Here is a 25817-nt window from a genome sequence, read left to right on the forward strand (position 1 = left end):
GACCAGGATGGGGAAGCCGAAGCCCAGAGAGGGGACAGGATCCGCCCAAGGTCACACAGCAGGTGAGCCTGTAAGCCACTGGGGCAGGTGGGGTTGGGTTCTCACCTGCCTCTCCCACCTGCCTGCTTCCCTCACACAGGCACAGGGGCTGATGGGGCACCAGGTGGCGGGAGTGCCAAGGTGCACTCACCTACCCGGAAGTGTCCTGGTAACACAATCCCCACGTCTGCTGTTCCCGGCACAGACAGGCCCTCACCCCTTCAGCATCTTGGCCACCGCTGAGCTGACTTTCATCACATTCTCCACCTTCTTTCCCAGAACTTGTTGCAGCCTGAGAGCGGAGCTCTGTCCTCAGCTACGTGTCACCTTCCCACCTTCATACCTTTCCAGAAGGTCCCACAGCCTCTGCCTTGCGGAGACATAGCCGACCTGGGTTCCGGTGGTGGCCCTGCGAGGGACGCACTTCTAGCAGAGGCTTAGCCCCCCTGGGCGGTGCCGTCCTCATATGTAAAGTGAGGACGAACAAGATAAGGACAGTTGGCGGGGACATTGCCTGAGGTGAAGTGTGCCTGCCACACAGAAAGGCAGGAATGGCTGTCACTGCTCAGCTCTTTCAGAGTCACTGAGCCACAGGGCCACCTCTGTCCTTGAGGGAAATAAGGCTCCACTGAAGGGAATGAATTAGGCTAACTGTCCCCATCACAGAGCTGAGAAGACCTAGGCCCCAAGTGGGGGCCAGCTTCTCCCCAAATCAGGCAGGGGTCTGGATGCCTCCCTGTGGGCAGAGGCCCCTCTCACAGGCTGTGGACCCCGGCCGTGGCCTTGGGTGGGTCTTTCTCCTCCTTGGCCTCAGTGTCCTCACCTGTCACATGACACCTACCACACAGGGTTATTTTGAGACTTATGTGATGAATGTTCTCTGTAATGCCCAAGGGACTCTGCATGCCTTGTGTGGACGGAAAAATCACTGTGCAACATGCCTACCGTGCAGACAGGACATACAAGGGAATTAAAACCCCCTCTTTTGGTAAGAGTCTCCAGAAAGGGACCAGTGGAATTGGATCCGGGCCGATACTGGGTTTCCCATTCATTTTTCCAGTCCACAGTCATTGTTCACCCGCAACTTGGGTGAGACCTAGTGGTGTGGAAGCAGGAGGCTGAGCTCCAAACTCCAGCTGTCCTGGGTTTGCATCCCAGCTGCCCAACTTTCTGGCTGTGTGACCCTGGGCAAGTTGCTTTGCCTCTCTGAGCTTCAGGTTCTTTGTGTGTAAAATGGGGATGACCAGAGGGCCTGCCTCACCAGGTCGTTGTGGGGATTAGATGAGTCGATGCGTGTGGAAAGCTTGGTGTGCATCCTGGCCCATGGGGGACACTCGCTAAATGGTGGCAGTTCTTGTTGTCATATAATTACTACACACTGGGCCCTCCACTAGACTCTGGCCGAGTCAAGTGGCTCGGCAGACATACAAGTCAATCAGTCCCGTGCACTGGTGGAGGAAGCCCAGGCGCCACACCCAGCCTGGGTGGCCAGGGAAGGCTTCCCGGAGCCCGGTGAGGGGGGAAGGCAAGAGCACAGCAGGCAGAGGGATCAGCACTTGGCGTCTGGACGGGGAGCTGCCTCCGCCTTGGGCCGCACTTGGGCTGCGTGTGGGGGAGAGGCAGGAGACAAGGCTGCTGAGTAGACGGCCCCCCCGGGGACAGTTTGTCGAGGAGCTTGACAAGGTTAAGGATCTTCCTCGAACATCCTTTTACTTCCCCTCAATAACCTGGTGCGGATCTATCATCCCCGTATTTATCTAAACCCTTGCCGGACCCATTTATATCCTCAGACTCTCCAGCTTCTCGGCATAATGAGCTCCAGATGTGGTGAGGAGGCCTTCCCCAAATCTCTGCCTCGAGCCCAGAGGGTGCTGGGGCTGGGGGGACGAGGGAAGGACTTACGTCTGCTCCCTGACCTTGGCTTCATCCTTACACGGGCCTAAGACACTGGGTCAGGGTCAGGGTGGGGGCTTCAGGTTGGAGCCTGAGCACTCTGTATGCCGGGGCGTCGGTGGGCTCCTCAGGGGCACCCCCCGAGGTGTTGGGCCCACTGTGGACACCCCAGGAGAGAGGTGGGGCAGCCGGGAAGCTTGTGCAACCCACAAAGATAGCAGGAATGTCCCCAGACCAAACCAGAATGTGAGGGCTTGAAGGGACTCAGATACCTTTTTAGTCCTGTGGTTCCCAGTTGTCGGTCTCCATTTCTACCCGCTCGAGCCATGTTCTCACTGCTGTTCTTGAAATGACTCGCTTCTCTGTTTACTGGAGTGAATGTGTTAGAAGGAAAGTCCATATCCCTGCGATAAATGAAACACCAATATTTCTGGACACCAACAGAAGGTAACCAACTATCAATACAGCAGAGATGGGACAAGATGATTATGGGCCAGCTCCAGTCTGGGGCTCGCTGTCTTAGCTGGGCCCTGGCAGAAAGGAGGGGAGCCTGGGGCAGGGTTTAGGGGACCAGACGGGCACTGGGAAGCTAACTTGCTACTCGCTGTTAAAAAGACCAGCGGTGTTCCAGGGAGGTGTTCAAGTCTCAGCAACCCCCAGTGGAGACTTCCTCTTGGAGGTCAGGGAATTGAAGAGAGCTGGACAGGGAGAAATGTTCTCACCGTGCAGCGTTCCAGGAAGCAGTGTCGGGTCCCACTGAATCCTCTCGCAGACTGCGCCTGGGAGAAGCAGGTCCAGGGGAGCAAAAGGGGGCTTGTCCAAGTCACGTGGAAGCTGGAGGAGCTCGGTCCTCCTTTCAACTACACTGACCCGCCTGCCCCAAATTCATAGTCGCTCACTTTTACAGTTTTTTGAAAAACAAACACAGGAGATATTTTTAGATGGATGCAGGAGAGGGGATCCCCAAAATTCAATAGGCAGGAGGCTGCCTTCAGCAAAGCTGTGGTCTATGGAAAGGACAGAACCTCAGAAAGAAAGGCTCATCTGTCCCCCCTCCCTACACCCCACCTCCTGCCTCCCTCCACTCAGGCTTAGTGTCCTCAGGGCGACTCTGAATTCTTGCTATTAGAGAAAGGACACAAGACAGAGTAGGGGGCCATCTCATTAAGCTTCCAGAAGGCTTTCTGGAGGAGGGGCTTCCTGGGGGAGCTAGGTGCCCTGGGTTCAAGTTTTCATTCTGCCCCCGATTGGTGACATGACCTTGGACAATTACTTCACTGTGCCGTGCCTCAGTTTTCCCATCTGTAAAATGGGGAGAAGATAGTGCCTGTCTCATAGGAGCATTAAGATCAAATTAAGTGATACGTGCAAATGTTTCCAGCTGTCCCGACACAAAGCGCTATGTGTGTTTGCTGATGTGATGCTGATGCTGGTGACCCAGCAGCACAGGCAAGACAGGAAGGAGACTAACATTCATCTAGTCCTTCTGAAAGGCCAAGCACCATGCCTCTGATTTGCATAGCTCATTCTGCACAATCCACACAACTCTAGAAAGGCAGCTCTTTGTCCCATAAGAAGATGGGGCTCCAACCTCATAAGTGATGTGCCCACAGTCACATCACTGTGGGGTGCAGCCCACATCCGGCTCTGGGCACACAGGTATTCACTACCTGGCCTTAGGCAGAATGGGGAGGTGGGAACACGCAGTGAAAGCGGGGGTGGGGGCGTGGGGGGAGGAACCAGCTGAGTTGAGGGCCCCTGGGGTGGGGGTGGGGAGACAGCAGGATGAAAGGGCCCCAGGGCTAGCTCAGGAATTCCGGGGGAAGAAGTTTGCACTTTCTCCCACAGGCCCCAGAGAGCCACCAGCAGGCCATGAGCGGGGAGTGACATGATAAAAGGGGTGTTCGGGGAAGGTCTGTGTGTCTGCGGTTTCAGGATGGATGGGTGGTGGAAAGGTCCAGAGGGGAGGCAGGAAGCTCAGCTGGGCAGCTGGACTGGAAAGGTCCCTTGAGACAGGCACAGGCAGCCTTTAGTCAGAGTGACCCCTAGGTCGCCGGGGGCAAGGCCCCGCTGGGTCAGGGCCTGGGCCCGAGGTGCTGAACGGGCCCTAGAGACCGAACCCTCCTTCCCTTTGCCAGTTTGCGGCTTTATCTGGGAGGCTCTGGAGGGTGTCCCGGCTGGGTCGAGCAGGTCTGGCTGCCTGCAGATTTATGAGGTGTGGGGGAAGTGGGCCCGGGCGGGTGGGGGTGGTGGGCGCGGAGACAAGCCTGTTGGAAGAGAGGCAAGTGGGAGGGTGTTCTCCAGTCTGTGGACGTGTTCTGACCCCACTTCCACCTCGGAACCCAGCTGGCCCAGCACGGGGCACGACCCCATGCTGTTCCACCCACCATTCCTCCACCCCCCGCACCCACCCCCACCTGTTGCCTCAGTTTCTCCTCACAGACACCCTGAGAGGTGAGTAGGGAGGGGCTGCACATGCAAATCTTAGGGAAGCTGCCCCACACTAGGTTACCAGTCGCCAATAGAAAGAATGTGCTGGAACCTTCTGTACCAGGGTCGGAAGATGTCAGTGATAACGTTGAGAGCAGGTTACAAACAGTATGTTGAGTATGAGTTCATTTGCGACTTTCAGAGGAATAAATATGCATTTATGCCTCTCGGTATACATTTGATTCACGGGAAATGCCTCAATGATACCTAATTGTGACTTCCTCTGGAGAAAGAGCTTTGACTTTCCATTTTCTACTCTTCAATGATGTTTCAGTGTCTTATGATAAGCATATATGTCTTTCACTTAAAAAATGGTTTTAAAATTCAGAGTCATGGTAGGGTGTGATGTCAGAGAGAGAGGGGAGGACCCTCTCCAGGCTCTGTGTGATGGGTGGGCTGCTGCTGCCAGGGCCTGAGGGTGCTCAGGGTTTGGGCCATCCTCTCTCTGCTGAGAGCACTCCCCCCACCCTGCCACCAGACCCTGCTGACCCACATGCAGACAGGCTGTAGGGAGCATCGAGGTGAGTTGGGCCAGTCGAGGAGGCTCTCCCAAAGGCAGTGGCCCTTGAAGTATGGTAAGATTTGACTAGATGGGAAAGAGAGCAAGGGTATTCTAGAAGGACTGGAGCAGAGTGGAGTCTGGAGTCAGGTGTGAATGCAAACCCTTCCTCTTATCTACCAGCTATGGGACCCTGAGTACATTTTGTCATCTCTCTGAGCCTCAGTTTTCTCATCTAATGGGGATCCTCTCCTAAGTGTTACTAAAATAAGGCTGTGCCCATGATGTGTAAGGTATTATATATTTTTTTTAATTTTTTAATGTTTATTTATTTTTGAGAGAGAGAGAGAGAGAGAGAGAGAGAGAGCATGAGTGGGGGTGGGGCAGAGAAAGAGGGAGACACAGAATCCAAAGCAGGCTCCAGGCTCTGAGCTGTCAGCACACAGCCTGACGTGGAGCTTGAACCCATGAACTGTGAGATCATGACCTGAGCCGAGTCGGTCACTTAACTTATTGAGCCACCCAGGCACCCCTGTAAGCTATTATTTTTAGGTCTGGGGATCCCCAAGGCTGGGGATGACCTTGCAGAGCTTGAAAGCACCTCGACCTGGAAAGGCAGAGGGTCAGGATGGACTGTGTGAAGGAACATGCAGGGGAGGCATTTCCTTCTAGGAAGGGCTTCCTGAGGCAGCTGGACGAGGGCAGACAGCTTGGCTGCACCTTGTGAGAGCACCGGGCAGTCAGTCCTGGGATCAGAGCCCTGCAGGTCCAGGTAGCCACTGGCAGCTGGCACTCATTTGCGTGGGTGCTACCTCGCGAAGGCGGTGGGGGGCGATACATGACATCCTCAGGGAGGACTCCATGGTGCCCACCCACTAGGTAGCCAGTGGGCACACCAGAAAATTGAAGCAGATAAAGAATATTCCCTCCTCAGGGCCTTTGCACTTCCTCTTTCTTCTGCTTGCAACATTTTTTTCCCGTTACTTTCCTGGCTCACTCCCTCACCTGCCACAAGGCATCCTGAAAGGGCATAGCAGAACCGCTGATCCCCATGGGCCTTGAGCAAGACCCTTGGTCTCACTGAATCAGTTATGCCGCCCGTAAGACGAGGACACTGAGGCTTGTTTCCCCTGTGCCCCCGTGCACCCCTCGGTTACAATACCTGTTGTCCTTTATTGCACCTAACGGAGGTCTGTCTGCCCCACGCTCTTCCTGTCCCCACCTCCTCAGAATGTGCACTGCCCCAGGGGCTGGACCACATTCCTCCGGCAGGAAGCAGGCATATAATAGATGCTCAGTGAAGACCTGATGAATGAACGCATGTCCCTGTTGCAGGACTGTTGTGAGAAAAGTACAAGACTGTGAAGGGGCAAGTGCCTTGTGAACTGTGAAGTGTTGTGCCATCATCTGTAAGGAGTCTTGTCTTGGCCCCTGGCCACACCAACCACACACCCTCCGTGGCTCTGCCTCGAGGGGCTGCCCTTCTGTGTGCCTCCGAGCATTTGGGCAGGGAATGCAAAGCATTTTCCACCCCCACCCCCGCTGTGTTCTGTGACAGCACTTTAGGGGAGGTGTGGGGAATACTGTTCTCACATGGAGTAATTAGGAGCTCACCTCCCTTGATGACAGTGGCACCCTCTGGAGGGGCCCCCTCACCACAACCACACTTGCCTGACGGCTCCTGCAGCCCATGGCCTGCAACGCCAGACTTTGGGCCCAGCTGACAGCAGGCCTGGGTGTGTGCGTCAGCAGCAGGGCGGGGGGGGGGGGGGGGGGTAGTGGTGGTGGGGGATGTCCTTCCAGGACCTGCCCTAATTCCCACCCGTGCAACATTCGCTTTGCCCATCAACCCAAGGCTTATGTGCTTTATTTACAGTTTTCAAAATGCATCCACATCCTCTGATTTGCTATAGATGACAAACTGAGGCAGGTGAGAGAAATAGCATGATTCACCCATTTTACAGCTAGGTAAACTGAGACCTGAAGAAGCTCGTGCTTGGTTTATTCAGACAGAATGGAATTTGACCCAACCCTGCCCTCCTAGACCCCACAGTTTGGTGGGGGTGGGGCACTCAGAAACCATTATAACCCAGCATGAGTGCAGGGGTGGGGACACACAGAAAGGGGGCTGAGGGAGCCCAGGAGGTGAACTCTGAGCCAGGTCCCGAAGGATGATCAGGTAGGGTGGGCTGAGCTAAGGTCAATTCCGTGCATGGCGGTGCGCATCTGCTTTTTAAGGACAGGAGGGGTTGGTGTATGGAGTAGGAGGGGCAGGTAGGAGCAGGGAAGGGAATGGCAGGAGCTTCATTCTGGAAGCCTGGCACCAAGTGAGTTCTCAGTAAGTGAATGGCAATGACTGCCAGTCTCATTTGGACCGCCGTCTATCGTACTGGGGAGCCACTGACAGTCCTTGAGTGACAGGGTCTGAGTTGTGTTGTGGGAAGGGATGCTCTGAGGAGGCAGGAGCAGGGTCTTTTTTTTTTTTTTTTTTTTCAACGTTTATTTATTTTTGGGACAGAGAGAGACAGAGCATGAATGGGGGAGGGGCAGAGAGAGAGGGAGACACAGAATCGGAAACAGGCTTCAGGCTCTGAGCCATCAGCCCAGAGCCTGATGCGGGGCTTGAACCCACGGACCGTGAGATCGTGACCTGGCTGAAGTCGGACGCTTAACCGACTGCGCCACCCAGGCGCCCCTGGAGCAGGGTCTTGATCAACATCTATTATGGGTTTCCTTCTCAAAGGTCCCCGCCCCACCTGTGCCCCTCTTCCCTGGCTCCAGGTGGCTCTATCCCTGTCCTCGGGGACCAGCTTCCCATCCTTCCCAAAGCCTTCCAGGAGACAGCTGGAGCTGAAGCCACCGTCTTCCTAAGTGCAGGCCGGTGGGCACATCCAGCTGGCTGCCTCGGCATTACCTGAGAAGCTGGTCAAAAACACAGGTTCCCAGCTGTCAACTGCCAGCCTCTCCCAAGATTCTAATTCGTTCCAGGGACAGCCAGGATTGGTGTTTTTAAAAGGCACCTGAGTCCACTGTGATGCACAGCCAGCTGCTACCCTGAGCTGCCACCAGATGATGTTACAAGCGTCACAAATTACGGGAGTTAAAAAACGAAGAGTGGAAAGAACCTACCCAAATGTTAGCAGTAGGTCGTGTGGGGGTGGGGTGGAGGGACAATACAGGGGAGATTATGATCTTGTACTTTAGATTTCCTTCTGACTTTTCTACCTTTTCCAAATAGTCTGTGTAATGAGCGTGTGTTGTTTGTAAAATGAGGAAAATAAATAACAGCGTCTGGACCAGAGCAGTTTGGAGAGGGGCAAGAATGAGAACCGGAGATGTGCCCCCACAGACCTGGGTCAGTGGCCGGCTCTGCCCTTCCCCAGCTACTGGGCTCTTGATCTCCTGAGCCTCCATGTCCTCATCTGTAAAATGGGAATAGGAAATGCTCAAAGTGTGGCTGGAAGTGTTCGATAGGGGGATTCTCCACGGCCAGCAATTGTCCTTCCTGCGCCCGTCTGTTACACCTCTCTTGCCCTGGCAACGGTGCCCCTCACACTGGACAGACACCCTTTGCTGCCAGTGTCCAGCTGGGACCTCCTCCCCTGCTCTAGCCCAGACCTTCGTAGACTGTGGGGCCGGCAGGGGCTCTGGGAGCCGCCTCAGCCCTCCCTGCTTTACAGCTGGGGAAACTGAGGCCCCCCGCGGTGGGGGGGGGTGTGTGTGCACGCGCCTGCTGCACGCCTCCCTCCCGGCCGGCGCCTTGCTCAGTGCGTGAGGGGCAAGTAAGTCACCATCTGTGTTTTCCAATAAAAGAAAATGAAAATTGAAGCGCATTAAAAATAGCTCAATTGGGATTCCGAGCGGGGCTCTGAGGCTGTGACAGAGACGCCCAGCCTGCCTCCTCCCCCCTCCCAGCCTGGCACCACCGGCATCGGGAAGTCATCTGAGGCGAACGTCTTCTAGGAGGGGCCAGGGTGCGGGCGGAGTCCCCATGAGTACCGAGGGTCACTGGGGACCCCCAGTTCCAGCTTTCCAGCTCTCAGCTGCTGGCGTCCAGGGTCATGGGGTCCTGCTGCAGGCAGAAGATGCACTTAGAGCCATATGCCATCCCCTGGGCAGACTCCGGATCCATCCACCCCCAGGTCCCCAGGGCTTTCAGCTGGCACCCCCTGCCTCCCACGGATGTCCCTCGAGGGAGGCCCTGTGGCTGAAAGGAAGGCAGACTCCCCTGAGGGGCAGAGACCTGGGTTCGCCGCCCACCCCCCTTCCCCACCCCCCCCCCCCTTCCTCGCCGCTGCACTGACTCTCTGGGCCTGGAGCAAGCCAGGAGCCTTTCTGGGCCCATCCTGTCCTCTGCACAGCAAGGATACTAACAGAGGCCCGGGAGCGGTGCGGGAGGGGGCTCCTGAAGCCCAGTGTACTGGTTGGGAGTGAGCCTGATTCAGGAGTGTCCTCCGAAGGGATGTGTCAGAAGACAGAATAAGAGGACAGCTCTCAGCTTGGCGCTTGCTTTGGACAGGGGCTCCGCAAATGTGGCCATTACTGGTATTGTTCTCGTCCTTGTCATTTTCTGTGAAATGGGAACGTGATGGTGAGCTGTAGGAAGCCTGAGTGAGGTCACATGGGAGAGGGCTTTGCACGAGCCACAGCTGCTTACCATGAGGACGGGCTGGCACGCGTCCAGGAGCCCTAGTTCCGTGATTCTCAGAGCGCCTCTTCCTCCCCAGAGGGGCCCCGCTCTCTGAGGGTCCTCCTGCACCTGTGACCTCAGCTACTGTGCAGACCTCTGTGAGGCAGACAAGGAAGCACCGTCCGTAACCCGGAGGCCCAGAGGGTGCTGGGGCAGGGAGTAGTCCCGGGTTCCGCGGCCTGGCCTGCCGCAGAGGGCCGCTGCCTGGTGGGACTGTCAGATCCGTACGGCCTGGGTGCAGACAGCGAATCCAGAGAAGGCCGGTGCTGCCCATGCCTGTGCCTGTACTTGTGGAAGCCAGGTGGCCTCGGGCAAGTTGCTTCATCCTCTGGGCCTCAGTTTCTTCATCCGTAAAACGGGGCTAGGTAATAGTTCCCAGGCTTTGGGAAGATTGGGTCCTGGGCAGGGCTTCGCACATGGTAAGTACTGGAAAGGCAGTAGCCCCGAGAATAGCCCATCCCTACCTGCTCTCCTGTTAGTCCAGAACAGACACTTGCCGGGCCCACCAGTGCCCAGCCACGTGGGACCGGCATTTGCTCTGCCACAGCCTCAGGTCTCTCCAGGGAGGACTAGGAGTGCTGGAGGGAGGGCTGTCCTCCACCAGCCAGGAACCCTCACCCCCACCACCCCTCTCTCAGCAGAGGGCCTGGGCCTTTCCTCAGTGGTGGGAGTAGGGATGGAGCAGTGGCTGGTGTGCAGGAGATGAGCATTTTCTCCATTAAGGATGGTGTAATAGTTTCCTACTGTCCCTGTAACAACCACATCTTAGTGGCTTAAAACAGCACAACTTGCTGTCTTACAGTGCCGGAGGTCAGAAGTCAGAAGGCTTCACTGGGCTGAAATCAAGGTGTCAGTGGGGCTGCATTCCCCCAGGGGTTCTGGGGGCAAATTCATTTCGTTGCCTTTTCCAGCTTCTAGAGGCCACTTCCTTCGTTGGCCTACAGCCCCTCTCTCCGTCTTCAAAGTGCATCACTGCGCCCTCTGCTCATATTCTCCCACCTCTCTAGCTATGACCCTCCTGCCTCTCTCACAGGGAATCTTGGGCGCCTGGACAATCCAGGAAACTCTCCCCATCTCAGAATCCTCAACTTAGTCTTGTTTGCAAAGTCCTTTTTGCTATGTGAGGTAACAGTCATGGGTCCTGGGGATTAGGGTGTAGACACCTTTGGGGGATCCACAGTTCTGTCTACCACTGACAGGAAAGCTACTGAGCGAGTGCTTTGTGCCAAGTTGTGTAGAAATTGGGGTTATAGTAACGACAGCCAGTATTTTACTGAGCACTTACTATTTATTGCCAGGCACTGGGCTAAACATGCCCCGTGTGAGGCATGATCTCACTAATTGTCACAGCCACCTGCAAGGTGTTAACGCTCTTCCCGTTCCACAGCTCAGAGAGGGAAGGAAGTGGCTTGCCTGAGGTCACTGGGTTAGGAAGAGGGGTTCAAATGTAGATCTGACTGCCGAGTCCGTGCTGGAAGCTCCCTGGGATGTGCACATATGCTGCTTCCCTGGGTTTGGACCCAACACCTGGGTTCTGCACCAGGCGCCTACTCTCCTGCCCCTCTGGTCCCACATCCCAGCGTGTGCTCCTCACCTGATGACAAGCACCAGGACTGCATGCCCAGGTACCCTTCTAGCCAGTCTGGGTGACTCCAGGCAGGGGCTGTGGCCACACAGCAGGTGCTCAGGGAGGGAGCCATGTTGAAATGGGAGGAGAGAAGATGGGTGGGGTGTTGGGAAAGGGGAGTGGCTGTGTGCCTGAATAATTCTTTTTTTTTTTTTAATGTTTATTTTTGAGAGAGAGAGAGAATGAGAGAGAGAGAGAGAGAGAGAGAGAGAGAGAGAGAGAGAGAATGAGTGGGGGAGGGGCAGAGAGAGAGAGGGAGACACAGAATCCGAAACAGGCTCCAGGCTGTGAGCTGTCAGCACAGAACCCGATGCGGGGCTCGAACTCACGGACCGCGAGATCATGACCTGAGCCGCAGTCGGAGGCTTAACCCACTGAGTCACCCCGGCGCCCGCTGAATAATTGTGTGCCCAAGTGGGAGGTGGAGGACTAGGAGCCAGACTATCCAGGATTGGGGTCATGAAAGGAGTTTGGGCCACACAGTCCAGAAATCAAAGTCTGCCTTCCTCACCAGCTTTCAGGGGGTCTTGGCCCACAGACTGACTTGTCCTCACTGAGCTTGATTCTGGCCACACCACTGGGTGGCCAACATGCAGCCTTGGCCCAGACCTCTCTTTCTGGGCTTTTTGTCTGTGGAATGGGGCCGCCGTGGCACTCTGTCCCCTGTAAGGCCTTCAGGAGGCTCCAGCCCATTGAAAAGCCTGAATCCGTGCTGTGAGCCCTGTGACTCTCTACTCAGTCCTCAGGGCCCTTCCCCAGCTCCATCTTTCTACCTCTCGATGGGCTTTCTGAGGGCCTTCTCTAGGTCTGTATCCCTCACACGCTGCAGCCTCAGTCTTCCCATCTCTACATTGGGCGCTGTCTTGTGCCTCAGGCTGTGGTGTGAGCCCTTTGCAGCCTCTGCAGGACTGACAAGGTGCATCTGTCCATCCTCCCAGCCCCCATGCTAGCCTGGTCAGTGCCCTGAGGAAGGGACAGAGGGAGAGAGGCCCAGGAGCGGGAAGAGAACACGTGTCCTCCGTGTTCATTTAGTCACAGGCTCAGGGGAGGAGGGTTCCTGAGAAACTCCCTGTTCGTGGCATCCTCCATCAGGGTCTTGCCGCCTCCCTGGAGAGCTCAGCTGTAACCAGCGGGAAATGGGACAGATAATTGCAACTTTAAATAAGGCCAAGTTAAAGCTCCCTGCCAGGCCCAGCACGGGGGACTCTCTGAGCGTTGATGGGAGGCAGCGGGAAGTCCCAGACAGCGCTCAGAATCCCCATGCTGCCACCAACTCCCTAGTGACCACAGGCGAGTCACCGCCCTTCTCTGAGCCTCAGTTTCCTCATCTGTTGAATGGGGACCAAATGGCATCACCTGTGGGGAGGAGCTAGCATAGTGCCTGATACACGGTAGGTACTCAAGAGCTGGAAGTCTGGACTATGATGATTATCCCTGTTCAAATGCAGCTGCCCACCCCACCCTACCCAGAGTTTCTCCGGGAGCTGTTCTCAGTGCCGTTGGCCCCTGGCAAGGAGGGGTGATAAAAACTGCAACCGACCCCTCCCGAGCCAAGGCGACCGTACTAGCCCTTGTGCTAAGAGCTTGGCATCCATAACTGCGAGGAAGGCTTGTTCAGTGCTCCCATTTCTCAGATGAGGTCACTGAGGCTGCAGACCTGGGGTGGGTGTGGGGAGGAGTGGGCCAGCAGGGAAAGGATCAGGAGCTCCAGTCAGTATCCTGTCCTAACAGGGTGCACACCGGTGCGGGGAGACACGTGAGGTCCCACATCCAATTTCTCACAGCAGGAATTCCTAGGCCTGCTCCCAGCCTCAGCGCCTCTGCCAGGCTGCCCTGAGCTGCCGCCACCCCGATATTCCCGGGGAGGAGGAGGCCCGTGTGGGCCTGGGGGATTGAGAGCCGACCAGGGCAGGGAGCTGGCCGGAGTGTGGCCAGCAGACCTGCGGTTTCTTGCTCCCAGATGGCCAAGCCAGGAGGCACAGCCAGCGGCTTGGGAAGGCTGCTCCTTGGCTCAGCTCTGAGGCAGGCCTGGCCTGTCGTGTTTGTGGGCTTGGCACGGGCCATCTGCTCACTGTCTGACATTGCCTCTCCGTGTGCCCGGGGGGCAGCTGCTATCTCCTGGTGACACCGGACACGAAAGACCACGATGTTCCGCTCAGCAGCCAGCATTGCAGGACCCCTGCCCCATCCGAATAAACCAGCTAGGAAGGGGCATCAGACAAACTCCGGTGAGTTGTTGCCCAGAGAAAGGCTAGGTTACCCGAACTGGGGAAGGGGTCAAGGATGGTCAGGGAAGGCTTCCTGGAAGAAGAGATGCCTGAGAAGTCTTCAAGGGTAAAGAGGAATTTTCCAGGTGAAGGAGGAGGGCATCCTAGGCAGAGGAAGTGGCTTAAGCAGGTGAGGGAAGGAAAAGAGAGTCTAGCATGTTTAAGGAACTCCTCTCTTCTGCCCTGGGCCTCGCTCCTGCTGTCGGCCTGCCTGCCTTCCTGCCCCCATCTTTTCAGAGAAAGTGTTCCAGACAGGGGTATGACCAAGAGCAAAGACTCGGCAGTGGGAGACCTGAAGGCCTGGACTCCGACAGTGAGCAGGCTGGCCTCGGAGGGTGGAGGGAGGTGCAGCTGGGGTCAGAGGCCCAGGCCAGCCCATAGAAGGCCTTGAATGTCAGACTGGTCTGGATCATCCCTTCAGGGCAGTTGGTGGAAACATCTCTGCCTGGCCCATCAGCACCTGGTCAGTTTCCCAGGGCAGCGTGGGCCTGGAGGCCTGTAAAATCGTAGGTGGGGAAGAGAGGCCCTTCCCTCCCAGCATTGTGGCCAACTCCTCTTGGAAGCCTTCCATGACTTCGTGAAATGAAATGATCTCTCACGTGGACGAGAAGTCTCCTTTGCCACCACCCACTACCAGAAGCCCAGAAAAGCCCATTGCAGGTGATGTGACAGTCACAGCCCAACTCGGGTACCGCCTGGAGCAGGCAGTGCCCTCCTCCTCATACTCTGCAGGCTACAACGGCACCCACGAGTTGTGGTAGGAAGAGCACAGTGTTAGGCGGCCTTGTCCCCTGCCCACTCACCCTCCCTGGCAAAGGCTTCCCACCTGGATCAGATGATGCCTACTCCCCGATTTCATGCCACCACCCTCAGGCCTGGAAGTCCCCACTTCCTGACCCCCCGCTCCTGCTCAGCCCTCACCTGAGACTGTATAGACTCGCCCAAGTTTCCTGGGAGCCATGAAAGGAGTTTGGGTCATGCAGGTCAGAAATCGGTCCACTTCCTCACCGACTTGCAGGAGATCTCGGCCCTCTAACTTGACCTCACTGAGCCTCAGTGCAAAATGGGGATATGATATCTTTCGTGAAGGTTTTGGAGAAGCCTGGATGAACTCAGTCCATTGCTTGGCATGGTGCCTGGCATAGAGTAGATACTCAGTAAATGGTCTCCATGGTGATGGGGATGCTGGTGATGGAAGTGGGATTCCCTGTATCTGGCCCAGGGTGCCCCTCCCCCCGTGTCTTCTCCACACTAAGAACCCCCTCATTTCAAGTCCTATTCCTTTCCAGATCCTTCCTCTGTCATCAGTCCTTCTGTGCACAGCCATGCCAGGAGCCCCAGCAGCTCATACCAGAAGCTCCCAGGCCTGGCTCTTTGTCTGGCATCATCTCTCAGGGTGTCAGAGGCCGCGGGGAATGAATAGTAACTGATGACGAAGACACGGAGGCTCTGATCACAAAGACAATGACAGGAACTTGTTGGTGGCTCTCCTGTGAAACATTGACCCGTGAGAAAATGCCCCAGCAAAGCCATGTCTGCTTAACCGCCCGAGATGCCAGGCACGGTTGGCAAGTGAGCCCGGGGACCGAGAGGGAGCAGTGGAGTCACACTGAGCAGAGATGGTGCTCTGGGGGTCCTGTCACTGCACCCAAGCTGCCCAGGGCCACAGAAGCAGAGCTGGAGGGGAGTGTTAACACAGGAGGGATGCAGGCATTTTGGAAACAGCTCCTCTGAGACAGCAGCTGCTCTCAGAATGAGCAAGAGCTTTGGAGCCATCAAAAGCGGGGTGGACGGGGTGCCTGAGGGGGGCTCAGTCGGTTAAGCGTCTGGCTTCGGCTCAGGTCATGATTTCGCGGTTTATGAGTTCGAGCCCCGCATCAGGCTCCATGCTCACAGCTCAGAGCCTGGAGCCTGCTTCAGATTCCGTGTCTCCCTCTCTCTCTCTGCTCCTCTGTCTCTCTCTCAAAAATAAATAAACATTAAAAAAAATTAAAAAAAAAAAAAACAAAAAAAGGTGGAATTTGTACTCTGCCCCCGACCAGCTGTGTGGCCTGGGACAGTCCTCTGCATCTCTCTGACCCCTTGGCTGCAATTTCCTCGTCTATAAAATGGATCAGTTACTCAAGAGAATGCAGTGACAACTGAATCAGGCCACCCTGCTGCCCTCAGGATGATCTTAGCCTGGCATTCAAGGCTCTTTGTGGCGTCTGGAGTGCTCTTTCTCCTAGGCCTTCCTACTCCCTCTTGCGGTTCCCTGTAGGGGCCATGCACATTCTGTCCTCCCAACCTTTGCACAAACTATGCCTGGAACACCCTCCCTCCTCTCTTCCCCTCCTTCTAGCCTGGCTGTCTCCTCTGTATTTGGGGTTCAGGCCAGGTGTTACATATTTGGGAAGTCTCCTGTGAGTTTGTCTCACATCAGAACATTTCTTGAGGTCAGTGACAGTATCTGATTGTAATTCTCCAATACTTAGCATGGGCCTAACACGTGGTAGGTGTTCAGTAAATACAGGGAGGGGTGGATAGATAGATGAGTAGCAGATTTTTAGAGATATAAGTGGTGTGAATGGAAGGACAGGTAAGTGAACAGTCAGGTGGATAGACAAATGAAAAGAAAAGCAGAGAGGGAGGGAGGTTGGTTCATTGGGAAGATGGATGGGTGAATACCTAAGTAGGATGCTAGATGTATGGGGGAGCAAATGGATGGTGGATTATTGGGGAATGGAATAATAGACTGATGGGTGGGGTAGGTGAGAGGGAGGGTGGGTGGGTGGATGGATGGATGGATGGATGGATGGATGGATGGATGGATGGAGGAATGGGTGGGTGGATGGATGGATGGATGGATGGGCGGGCAAATGAGTGTGTGGATGGCAAGAAGGCAGAATGATCCCATAAATATTTGCTCGGATTTGGTGGTTCGGTGGTTGGATGTGTATAGAATGGGTAGGTAGATAGATGGATGGGTGGGTGGATTGTTGGGTAAGCGAGTGCGTGGATGGATGGGTGGAAGGATAAGGGTGTGCAGGTGGGTAATTAGGTGGATGGGTGAGTAGATGGCAAGATAGTTTATGGATGATTGCAAGGATTGGATGGTTGGAAAGATGGATGAGGGGGTGTGTAGGTCAGTGGGTAAATGAATGAACAGTAAAATTTCATGTGGCTAAATGCCTGACATCTTGCCCAGAAGCAGAGGGGTGGTCTGGATTCTGGGATTTGAGTTAATTGTCCTTCACTGGGAGAAACCAGTGCCAATTAGGCAAATAGATCCAGTCCCAGCAGGTCCTGGAGCAGGCTTGCTAATTGACTCCAACCTGACAGACCCTGGCTTGGACTTACAGTGGCCTGTGTCTTATTGATTTGTAATTTACACTCCACACACATCCAGAAGGATTTGAGGTGACGTAATACTCAACCTGCATGCAGTAGGACGGTTAAAAATTAAGTGAGAAAGCGAGAGGCTGCCTCGCAGAGGGGTTAAAAGCATACCTGCGTTCAACTCCTAGACCTGCTGCTGACTGACTGTGTGACATTGGGCAAGTTGCTTCACCTCTCTGAAGCTCATTTTCCCATCTCTGTAGGAAGACAGGGAGGAAGGAAGGGAAGTTGGTTCCATGGAGGAATGTGTGAATGATGAAGAGATACCTAAGTGGGATGCTAGATGTAAGGGTGGGTGGGTTATCGGGACAGTGGAATGGAAGACAGACAGAGAGGGTAAGTGAGAGGGTGGATGGATGAGTGGATAGATGGGTGATGGGTGGGCAAGCAAGTGGGAACAATAATAATTCTATCTCATGGACTGTTGTGAGGCTCCGAGGAGTGACAGCACAGTGGTTGGCACTAAGTAAGCACTCGGAATGATCTAGTATATGGAGTTATCTTGATCCGAGCAACTATCTCCCAGAGGAAAAATCCAGACACCCAGACTCACGGTGTAAGCAGGAAAGAACATTTGATGTCTGGGAGGCTGGGGGTAGGGACGAGGGAGAGGGTCCGATGGTTTTAAGAACAAGCCAGACTCAGCCTCACCCACAAGGTGCTCACGGTCCAGTTGAGCTGGTGAGTAAAGGTCGCAGGGCAGGGTGACAAGTTTCCTCTCTTTTTGTTTGTTTATTTTCTTAATTTTTGTTACTGAGGTCTAGTCGACATTCTCGCCTCTTCTTTTAAGTGGCCGTGACAGTTGTTCTCAACTAATTGGTGACCGTTACGATCTCATGAAATGAAGTCTAAAAGCACTCAGCCCAGCACCTGGCACACCGTTGTTGCTCAGTAATGCCGACTGCTATCGCTGTATTTTTATTACCTACGTATTAGGTGGGAAGGGTCTGTGGATTCATTTAAGTAAAAGGGCTTAAAGATTGTAAATCATCGGGTAGATGCTGAGGCAGCCTGGTGTGTCAGGAAGGCTCAAGGGCAATAGATTTGGATTCAATTTCTGGTCTGCTGTGTGGCCTTGGCCAAGTCACCTAACCTGTCAGAGCTTCGGTTTCCTTATGCATTCGGTGGGACCAGTAACAGGCATCCCTCAGGGTTGTCGTGAGGACTAATGAAGCTCTTATGTGTGCAGGGGCCTTCCCGTCCCTGCCTCCCTTCTTCCCCTTCCCCAGCAAGCCCCGGTGTTCATTTACCGCCCGCCCCACCCCCAGCCACCCCTCCAGACCTCCATCCATCATCCTGTCCTTTGCGGAGGTTAAGTGGGTCCCCAAGCAGCGAATCCAAACTCTCCCGAAGCCCCTGCCGCACAATGCGGCCCGCTGTTAGCGAGCAACCCGGCTGGCCCGGAGGATTGGGTTTCAGCCGGGCGGCCGGTGCTGGCGGATGCCCAGGCCAGCAGCGGGCAGGCGGGGGACAGAGTGGAGGAGCTGGCGTCGCGGGGACTCCTCCGCCTGAGCCTGAGAAAACAAGAGCAGACTCCAGGCAGGCAACCGAGGCAGAGAAGGGCCTCTGAGCGGCAGGAGGACGAGGAGGGGTATGTGCTGCGAGAGTCCTGGGGCAGAAGGATTTTACATTAACTCGGTCCCCTTTCCGTGAGCCTGAGGGCGGAGCAGGGGGGCGAGCTGGAAAAACAACGTGCTGCCTGTTGGCAGGTTTCACCTTAGAAAGTCCACGGTCTTCCTGGAACCGGCTCAGGGCTTCTGTGGCATGGCCACCCCCACCCCACTCGCCTTGCTTTGGGCTGAGACTCTCTTTGCAGCTGATCCTCACTGGCTTTTCAGAGGAAGGGTCTCGGGGAACCCAATGGGCTGCTCTGGGTTCAAATCCAGCTCTGCTTTCTGGCTATGTGACCTTGAGCAGTTCTCTCAGCCTTTCTGAACTCGGTTTTTGCATCCGTATGATGGGCACAACAGTGCTAGCTTTGCAGGGTGTACAGAGTGATGGGCTCAGGGTCTGGCACCCAGGGCATCGTACATGAACCCGTGGTTTTTCCCTCCCTTTTGTGAGGCGGCATAGCCTGGTGGTTTCTGGGTCACACCAAAGGGGTCAGATCCTGCCCTGCCCCTTATCATGCCTGGGGGAGTTCCTGATCTCTCCAAGCCTTGGTTTCCCCATAAGGTTGCTCTGGGGCAACAGTGAGCCAGACAGTATTGATGAAGCACCTGCCCACCGTTAGCCTCCACGAGTGTTAGCAATTTTCACTGTTGCCTTTGCATGACCTGGCCTTCGCATGTTCGAAAAACCTTTTGCACCCAACGCCTCCTTGAATCTTCTAAGCAACCCTGTGAGGTACACAGAGCAAGGATTTTGTGATCCCCATTTTACGGATGAGGAAACTGAGGCTCAGAGAGGGGAAGTGACTTTCCTAAGTCACCCAGTTTGTCAAAGTCCTTGAATTCCTTAGTTCCTGCCTGTTGCCTCTTCTTAGAATTTCTAACATGGATGTGGACCATGGAAAGAATGCTCCAACTCCCAGCCATTGATTGCCTGGGTATGGCCCCATGGTAGGGCAGATAGGCCTGTGTTTGAGTAACCTCGGCCCTATTAGTCCTCAACAGGGAGCAGGTGGAGCTGCCAGAAAGGGTCCAGAGCAGCATCTCTTGATTGGGTCATGCACCACGCTGATTTGCTGCCTGGGCTGTGGTCTACTGGCCAGTCTGGGGCAAAGACCCCACGGAACAACTACTAGGTGTCTGTCCATTTTCAAGATAGACCATATTCTCATGTCCATTTTTTCGAGACAGACCACATCACTACCTTACTCAGGAATCTTCCATCGCTCCCCATTGCCTCTGGGACAAGCCCCAAACTCCTTAGCCCCGTATCCAAGGCCCTATGAGTTCTGGCCCCATCCTAAGCTACCATATCCTTCCATGAAGCATTTTGCTCCTACCACATGGGACAGACACCCTAGCATGGTTGAGGGTTAAGTACTAATTGGAGGCAGACACAGATGCACCACTTCCTGGCCATGCAAACCTTGAACTATCTCTCCTAACTTCAGTTTTCCCAACTGTAAAGGGAGATAATAAAGTACCTACTTTACAAATAGTTATAATGAAATGAGATCATGAATACTAAACCCTTAGCCCAGAGCTCAGCGCGGAGAACCAGTCCTCAGGTTTTACTCTTATCCAAACTGCCCCTGCCTCTGTGCCTTTGATGCTGTTATGTGCCCTGTACATGGCATGCCTTGCCCTCTTCTCCCAGCTCAAATGCCACTTTCCCAGGGACACCTTTGCTAATTCCCTGGTCAAAGCTAACACCATCTTCCTCTGGGTTTCCTGGCCCCCAACCGGGACCAGCATTCTCACCCTGCCTCTTCTTGTAGAAAGTTCACGTGCCAGGCACTAATCCAGAAGATCCTTGAGAGAAGGATTTGCTGATCCGTTTCAACATCCCCAGTGCCCAGCACAGGGTCTGGCACTCAGTAGATAGGGTAGATATTCATGGAATGACCAAGATCTTGTTACTTAACCCAGGAGAATTCAGGGACAGGAAGAAAGAGGCTTTGAGTTAAGTTTTGGAAGAGAAGTTAGCCTGGCTAACCAAGCTGGAAGGGTCAGGCATTCCAGGCAGAAAAACCTAGAATGGTCAGTGCACCAGGACCACGGAAACGTAGTGCCTTCTGATGGATGGCTGGACACTAGAGACATAGGAAAGCCTGGCTGGAAGGTAATTAACTGGCCTGGTCAGCAGCAGGTGCCTTAGGGCAAGGAGCTAGGACTTTCTGTTACCAACAGGTGGGAACTCCAAAGGGCATTAAGCTCAGTTAAGGCATAATTAGACATGGACTTTAGAAACATCACCCAGCTGCCATGTGGAGGTCGAATACATCTACCTCGAGCCAGAACAGTTCTCAGTGCTAGGGATACAGTAGTGAAGGAGGCAGGCACAGAGCTCCCCCAAGAATGGGGGCCCTGGGAGATGGCAGATCAGCAGAATTGACTTACATGATGTCATCTAATGTGCACGTGACCCATTTTACAGATGGGGAGCCTGAGGGCCAGAGAGGAGCACAGACTTGCCTGCAGTGACAACCTAGAGAGGGCCAGAGCCCAGGTTCTAGCCTGGACAGTCTGAGCCCCACCCCCTTTTCTTTTTCCCCTCCCATCCTCACTCAGGCCCACACAGAGGGAGAGAATAAACACATGCAGAGAGCCCCAGTAATTGTGTGTGTATGTGTGTGTATTGTCTGTTTTTTTAAGTCTTTGTTTGAAGCATTCTTAAAAATCATGCAGATGTAGAATGAGACAGATGTGGTTTCAAATGCTAGCCTTGCCTGTGTGCCCTTGTGAAGCCTGCTTCACCTCTCTGACCTCAGTTTCTGCATCTATAAAACGGGGCTAAAAGCATATACCCCACAGGTTGTCGAGAGCCTAAAGCCGTATTTAGAGTGCCCATCTCAGTGCCCACCACACAGTAGGTACCTAGTGAAAGTTCTTCCTCATGTCTTTGGAACTCTCACACATTGTCATTGGTCTGTGGCCCTAGAGAATTATCCAAGGGGGGGGTCAGACAGAGCTGACCGGGGGTGGGTTGGGGAGCAGAGGGCGACCACTTGCCCCAGCCTGAAACGGGCCGATGGAAGCATCCGCCAGGGCCTCGTGCAGCCACCCTCCCGTCGGCTCAAGACTAACGACTTCAGTGCGTCTCCCCTTTTAGCTCAAATATTTCTGAAATGCACACTGCTCTTTCACACATAGCCAGAGGGGCCAACGGGCCTCCCCAGCCTGTGCAGTCAGGGCCTCCTGATTGCTTTCTTCTGTGCAGTCTCCAGGAAGGGGGTGTGGGCGCAGTGGGGCCAGGGCCAAAGCCACTGCCATGGCTCGAACCCTGTTTTCCCACCGAGGAAGGCTCTCCGAGTAGCTGGCTGCAGGCCTTGGTTCCAGCTTCCTCCTGTATCTGTCCACCCAGCCTCAGTCTTCTCATCTATCCGTTGGGATTTTTTTAAATGGTCATTGAGCGGGGCTCCTGGGTGGCTCAGTCGGTTTGGTGTTTGACTTCGGCTCAGGTCATGATCTCACGGTTTGTGAGTTCGAGCCCCGTGTTGGGCTCTGTGCTGGCAGCTCGGAGCCCGGAGCCTGCTTCGGATTCTGTGTCTCCCTCTCTCTCTGCACCTCACCCATTCACGCTCTGTCTCTCTCTCAAAAATAAACAAACATCGGAAATTTAAAAAAAAAAAAAAAAAAAAGGTCACTGAATGCATTCAGGGCTTGGAAAGCAGACATATCCATAGGAGTGCCTGGAGACGAGTGAAAGGACAGTGTTAGGCAGGGTGGGGAGAGGGTGGCACCTGAGAGGCTGGCAAGGACGTGGGCAGGGGATGTGGTCCAGCCAGGGGGCCTCAGAGAGCTGCTGACTGTTGCTGTCCACCCTTGATTCTCATTCATTCCCACCGACTATGCCATATTGCTCACCTCCTTTGCCTCTGCTAGCCCCTCCGTCTCCCATGCAACCCCTCCTGCCTCCCTTCTAACTCATTCTTCAAGCCTCCATCTAGAGTCACTTTCTCCAGGAAACCGTCCCGAAATTGAGCATTTTCTTCCTCTCCTTCCACATGCAGTCCCCTACCCACACTACCCCATGCACATCCCTGTTGCAATGTTTGTCACATTGTGTGGTGATTAATTATCTGTGTACAGCGAAAAACAGCCTCCCCTTGCATGAGGGATTGTCATTGTCACAGTGGGGATGGGCTGGGGACATTTCTAGCACTTTAGAGGCAGTTCGGTGCAGTCTCGCGGTCCCCAAAGTGTGGGAAGTGAAATGATGTTAGGTGGTTTGCAGATGAATGTTTTTAATTGTAATTGTCCTGTGTTTATTTTCCTTCTTTTTATGGCAAGTGATATTGGTTTCCCATTTATAATAATAACTTTTTCCTCTTTAAAATGCCCTTAAAAAAAAATGCCCTTAAAAAAAAAAGACTCATCTGGAAGAATAGTAACTAAGTAATAGTACATGTTATAGGTGGAAATGGCTGATGTCATGAATGTTGTTCTGATGGAGCAGAACGCTAGCCTGGGGGTGGGGTGTGATTTCAGTCTTTGGCTGTCGACCTACTATGTGCCAAGCCCTGTGCTGACTCTTGGGGACAGGCAAAGGTGTGGAGGGGGAGATGACTAGAAGGAACCACATGTTTGGGGTCTGGGGGGTGAGAGGACACCAGTCTATGCAGCTGGAGCACAGCTTGTGAACGAAAGATGTGTGACCTCGGGCAAGTTCCTAAGCTTTTGTAAGCCCCGATTTTCCCATCTGTGAGTGGGGCATTGTTGGCCATTTCCCAACTGTGTTGGCAATGTTGGAAGAACATTGGTGAGGGTCTCTGGCTCCTAACAGACAGGTAGGTCTCTGTCTCAGTAAATATGAGTTCTCTCCCTTTGCAGATTTTTGGATTAGAGGGAGAGACGTCTGAGGTGAAGGGAGAAGGAAGGGAGAGAAGGAAGGAAATGCTGGTGGTAGAAATAGGCCTGGCTTCCCAAACCCACCCAGGTTCCTGAGGCAGGAACTACTAACTCCAGATTCCCCGGGGAACTGAATGTGACTTTTGTGCTTGGTTTGAGAGGAACAAAGAGGAAACTCAGGGCATCCCAGGAAAGCAGCGTCAGACGAACCAGGAAGGGTTCCCCAGAGGCCGTGGTGCTGGAGCAAGAGGCTGATGTCTGTCAGATGTTGGCAAGCACCGTCTGGAGTGTGGGGGGAGCCTCTTGGACCCGCCTTCACTTTCAGGAGCCACCTCATGAGCCCAAAGGAAATGGCGTGTGTGCAGGCACTGGGTCAGCCAAAAAAGCACCACACTCAGTCTGAAAAAAGACTAACTGGCACTTACCGAGGCTCTGCTTTGTGTTAGACTCCAAGTTAACCCTCTCCTCTGTCCTTCAGTCCTCGGCTACTCTCAGAAGGTACTATGGCCATTTTCCAGGTATGGAAACTGAGGCTTACGAAAGTTACAGGTCCAAGGTAAGAAGGCAAATAGGAGACAGAGCAGGTGTTGGAATCGAAGTCCCTCTGACCTCCTGACCCTTAGTTTATCTGCTCTGCCTCCCTGCCTTTTGTGCAGAGGGCGGAGGGAGATGTCAACACTGGAAAGCAAGAGGCTGAGACGCTGCGGGGAGAGCCCCCGTGGGTCACCTCCTGCCATAGCCCCGAGGAGTAACAGCTTTCCCAGAGGCAGGCTTCCAGGTGAAGCCGGGACAGGCATGGAGAGATGAGAGCCCCTGCCTCCGTCCCAGGAGACCTGCAAACTTCACACTCCCTCTCAGCCCCTTCCTCTCTGTGAACCAACCAGCAAATTGACTGCTGGCCTTTTGGGATCCTTCCACCTCCCCCCCTGCTAGTTCTAGGTGTAGGGGGAGGCAGAGGGGAGCAGTAGAACACCCACCCCAGACTGAGCTCCCTGGGAGCCCGGAGTTTGAGCACCAGCCTGCAGTCTGTGACTTTCTGCAAGTCGTTTGCCCTCTCTGGGCCTGAGTTTCCACCCGTACAATGAGGATGTCAGCTCACAGCCCCTCCTCTGGGCTGTGGAATCCTCTAGTGCTTGGCCTCTGGGTCAGCCCAAGAATCCAGCCAAGGGGTGGGGCCACCTGCTTGGCAGGCGTGCCTCCCCCACCCGACCCCTTTCTAGTCCCAAGCAGAGTCTCCTCTCCCTTGTTCCGTGCGGCTCCCAGCAGCTGTTCCTCAGGCCCAGGCAGAGAGCCCGGCTTGGCGCGTCTCTGGCTGAGGCCGATGAGAGAAAACAGGTTAAAAGTTCAGCCCTTGTTCTCTCCAGGAAGAAAAATCTGTAGCATTCGGAGTGTGAAAAGGAACCCTTTTTTCAGCTCCAAAGCAGCACAATAGAACTTCCCTCCAATTTGCCATCAAAAAGACACCCTTGGCACTGGACTCCACCGTCCCTGGCACCCCTCCTCTCCCCTCACCAGCCCCCAGTGCAAAGGGACATAGTGGCCGCAGACATAAGCCACAGGCGGTCACGGGGACACTGCTGCATCCTCTGTTGTCAGCTCGTGGGTCTGAGTGGGGTCACCTCTGGCTGAATGCTTCCTCCCATCCACACCACCCCACCGTAGTTCAAGACCTTGTTCCTCCCATTTCGACCTTCACACCTTTGACCTGGGCAGTGTGCACCCTGCCCCAACTATCCTCACCCTAATTCATCCAGCCCAGGTTATCCAACTAAGTCTCTAGAAGTTTGTAGGGTCGGAGGCAGGAGATCTGCACCTCCCACTCTGCTACCAACTCCTTTGTGATTTTTATGAAGTCTCTTCCCCTCTCTGTGCCTCAGTTGCCCTATGTCCAAAATGAAGCAGTTGGCTGGGCCAGAGATAGCATCTCAAATGGCGGGTGTCAGCTTCGTGGCACACTGTGGTGGGAGCATCGTGCGGCCACAGAGTGTGGGCATTGATTAGTGATGTCTGCTTGGGCACGGAAGTGGAGCATAGAGGCCAGCGCACCTTACCTACTCCTGCAGAGCTAGGTGGTAAGGAAAGTCCAGCTGTGAGCTTCTAGGTCTCTGTGCCTACTCTCTCATGGCCATTATGTATACATGGCTCGTCACCACTACTAGACTGAACAACTCCATAGTAAGGTCTTGCTATTCACCGTTTTCTCTCCCAAGGTACCCACTGCCTGGCACAGAAGGGGCATCAGGATATATTTGTTGGATGAATGCTTGAAAGGGGCCAATTTAAATCTGCTCAGTGCCTTGCGGTTCAGCTCCAAAAGTGTCTTGAATTCCCTGTGGCAGGGAAGGGGGAGTGGGAAAGGGTCCTAAGCCTTATCTGGGGGTGAATAGGGCTCTTTCTGGCCCTCGGGGGTCTCCTTTGTCATAGGCTATGTGACTCCTTCCTTCCAGCTGCTGGAGAGAGGAGGGTGGGCGAG

General features: G+C 54.5%; 1 protein-coding gene across 5 annotated transcripts in view; it reads left to right on the forward strand.

Moving 5' to 3' along the window:
• The window catches only part of EPHB2 (EPH receptor B2), a 187563-nt gene that overhangs the window by 35495 nt on the left and 126251 nt on the right, over nt 1-25817 (forward strand). The gene's annotated exons all lie outside the window — the stretch shown is intronic.

The sequence above is a fragment of the Puma concolor genome, chromosome C1, assembly GCF_028749965.1.
Source record: "Puma concolor isolate L17-30 chromosome C1, mPumCon1.1.hap2, whole genome shotgun sequence".
NCBI lineage: Eukaryota > Metazoa > Chordata > Mammalia > Carnivora > Felidae > Puma > Puma concolor.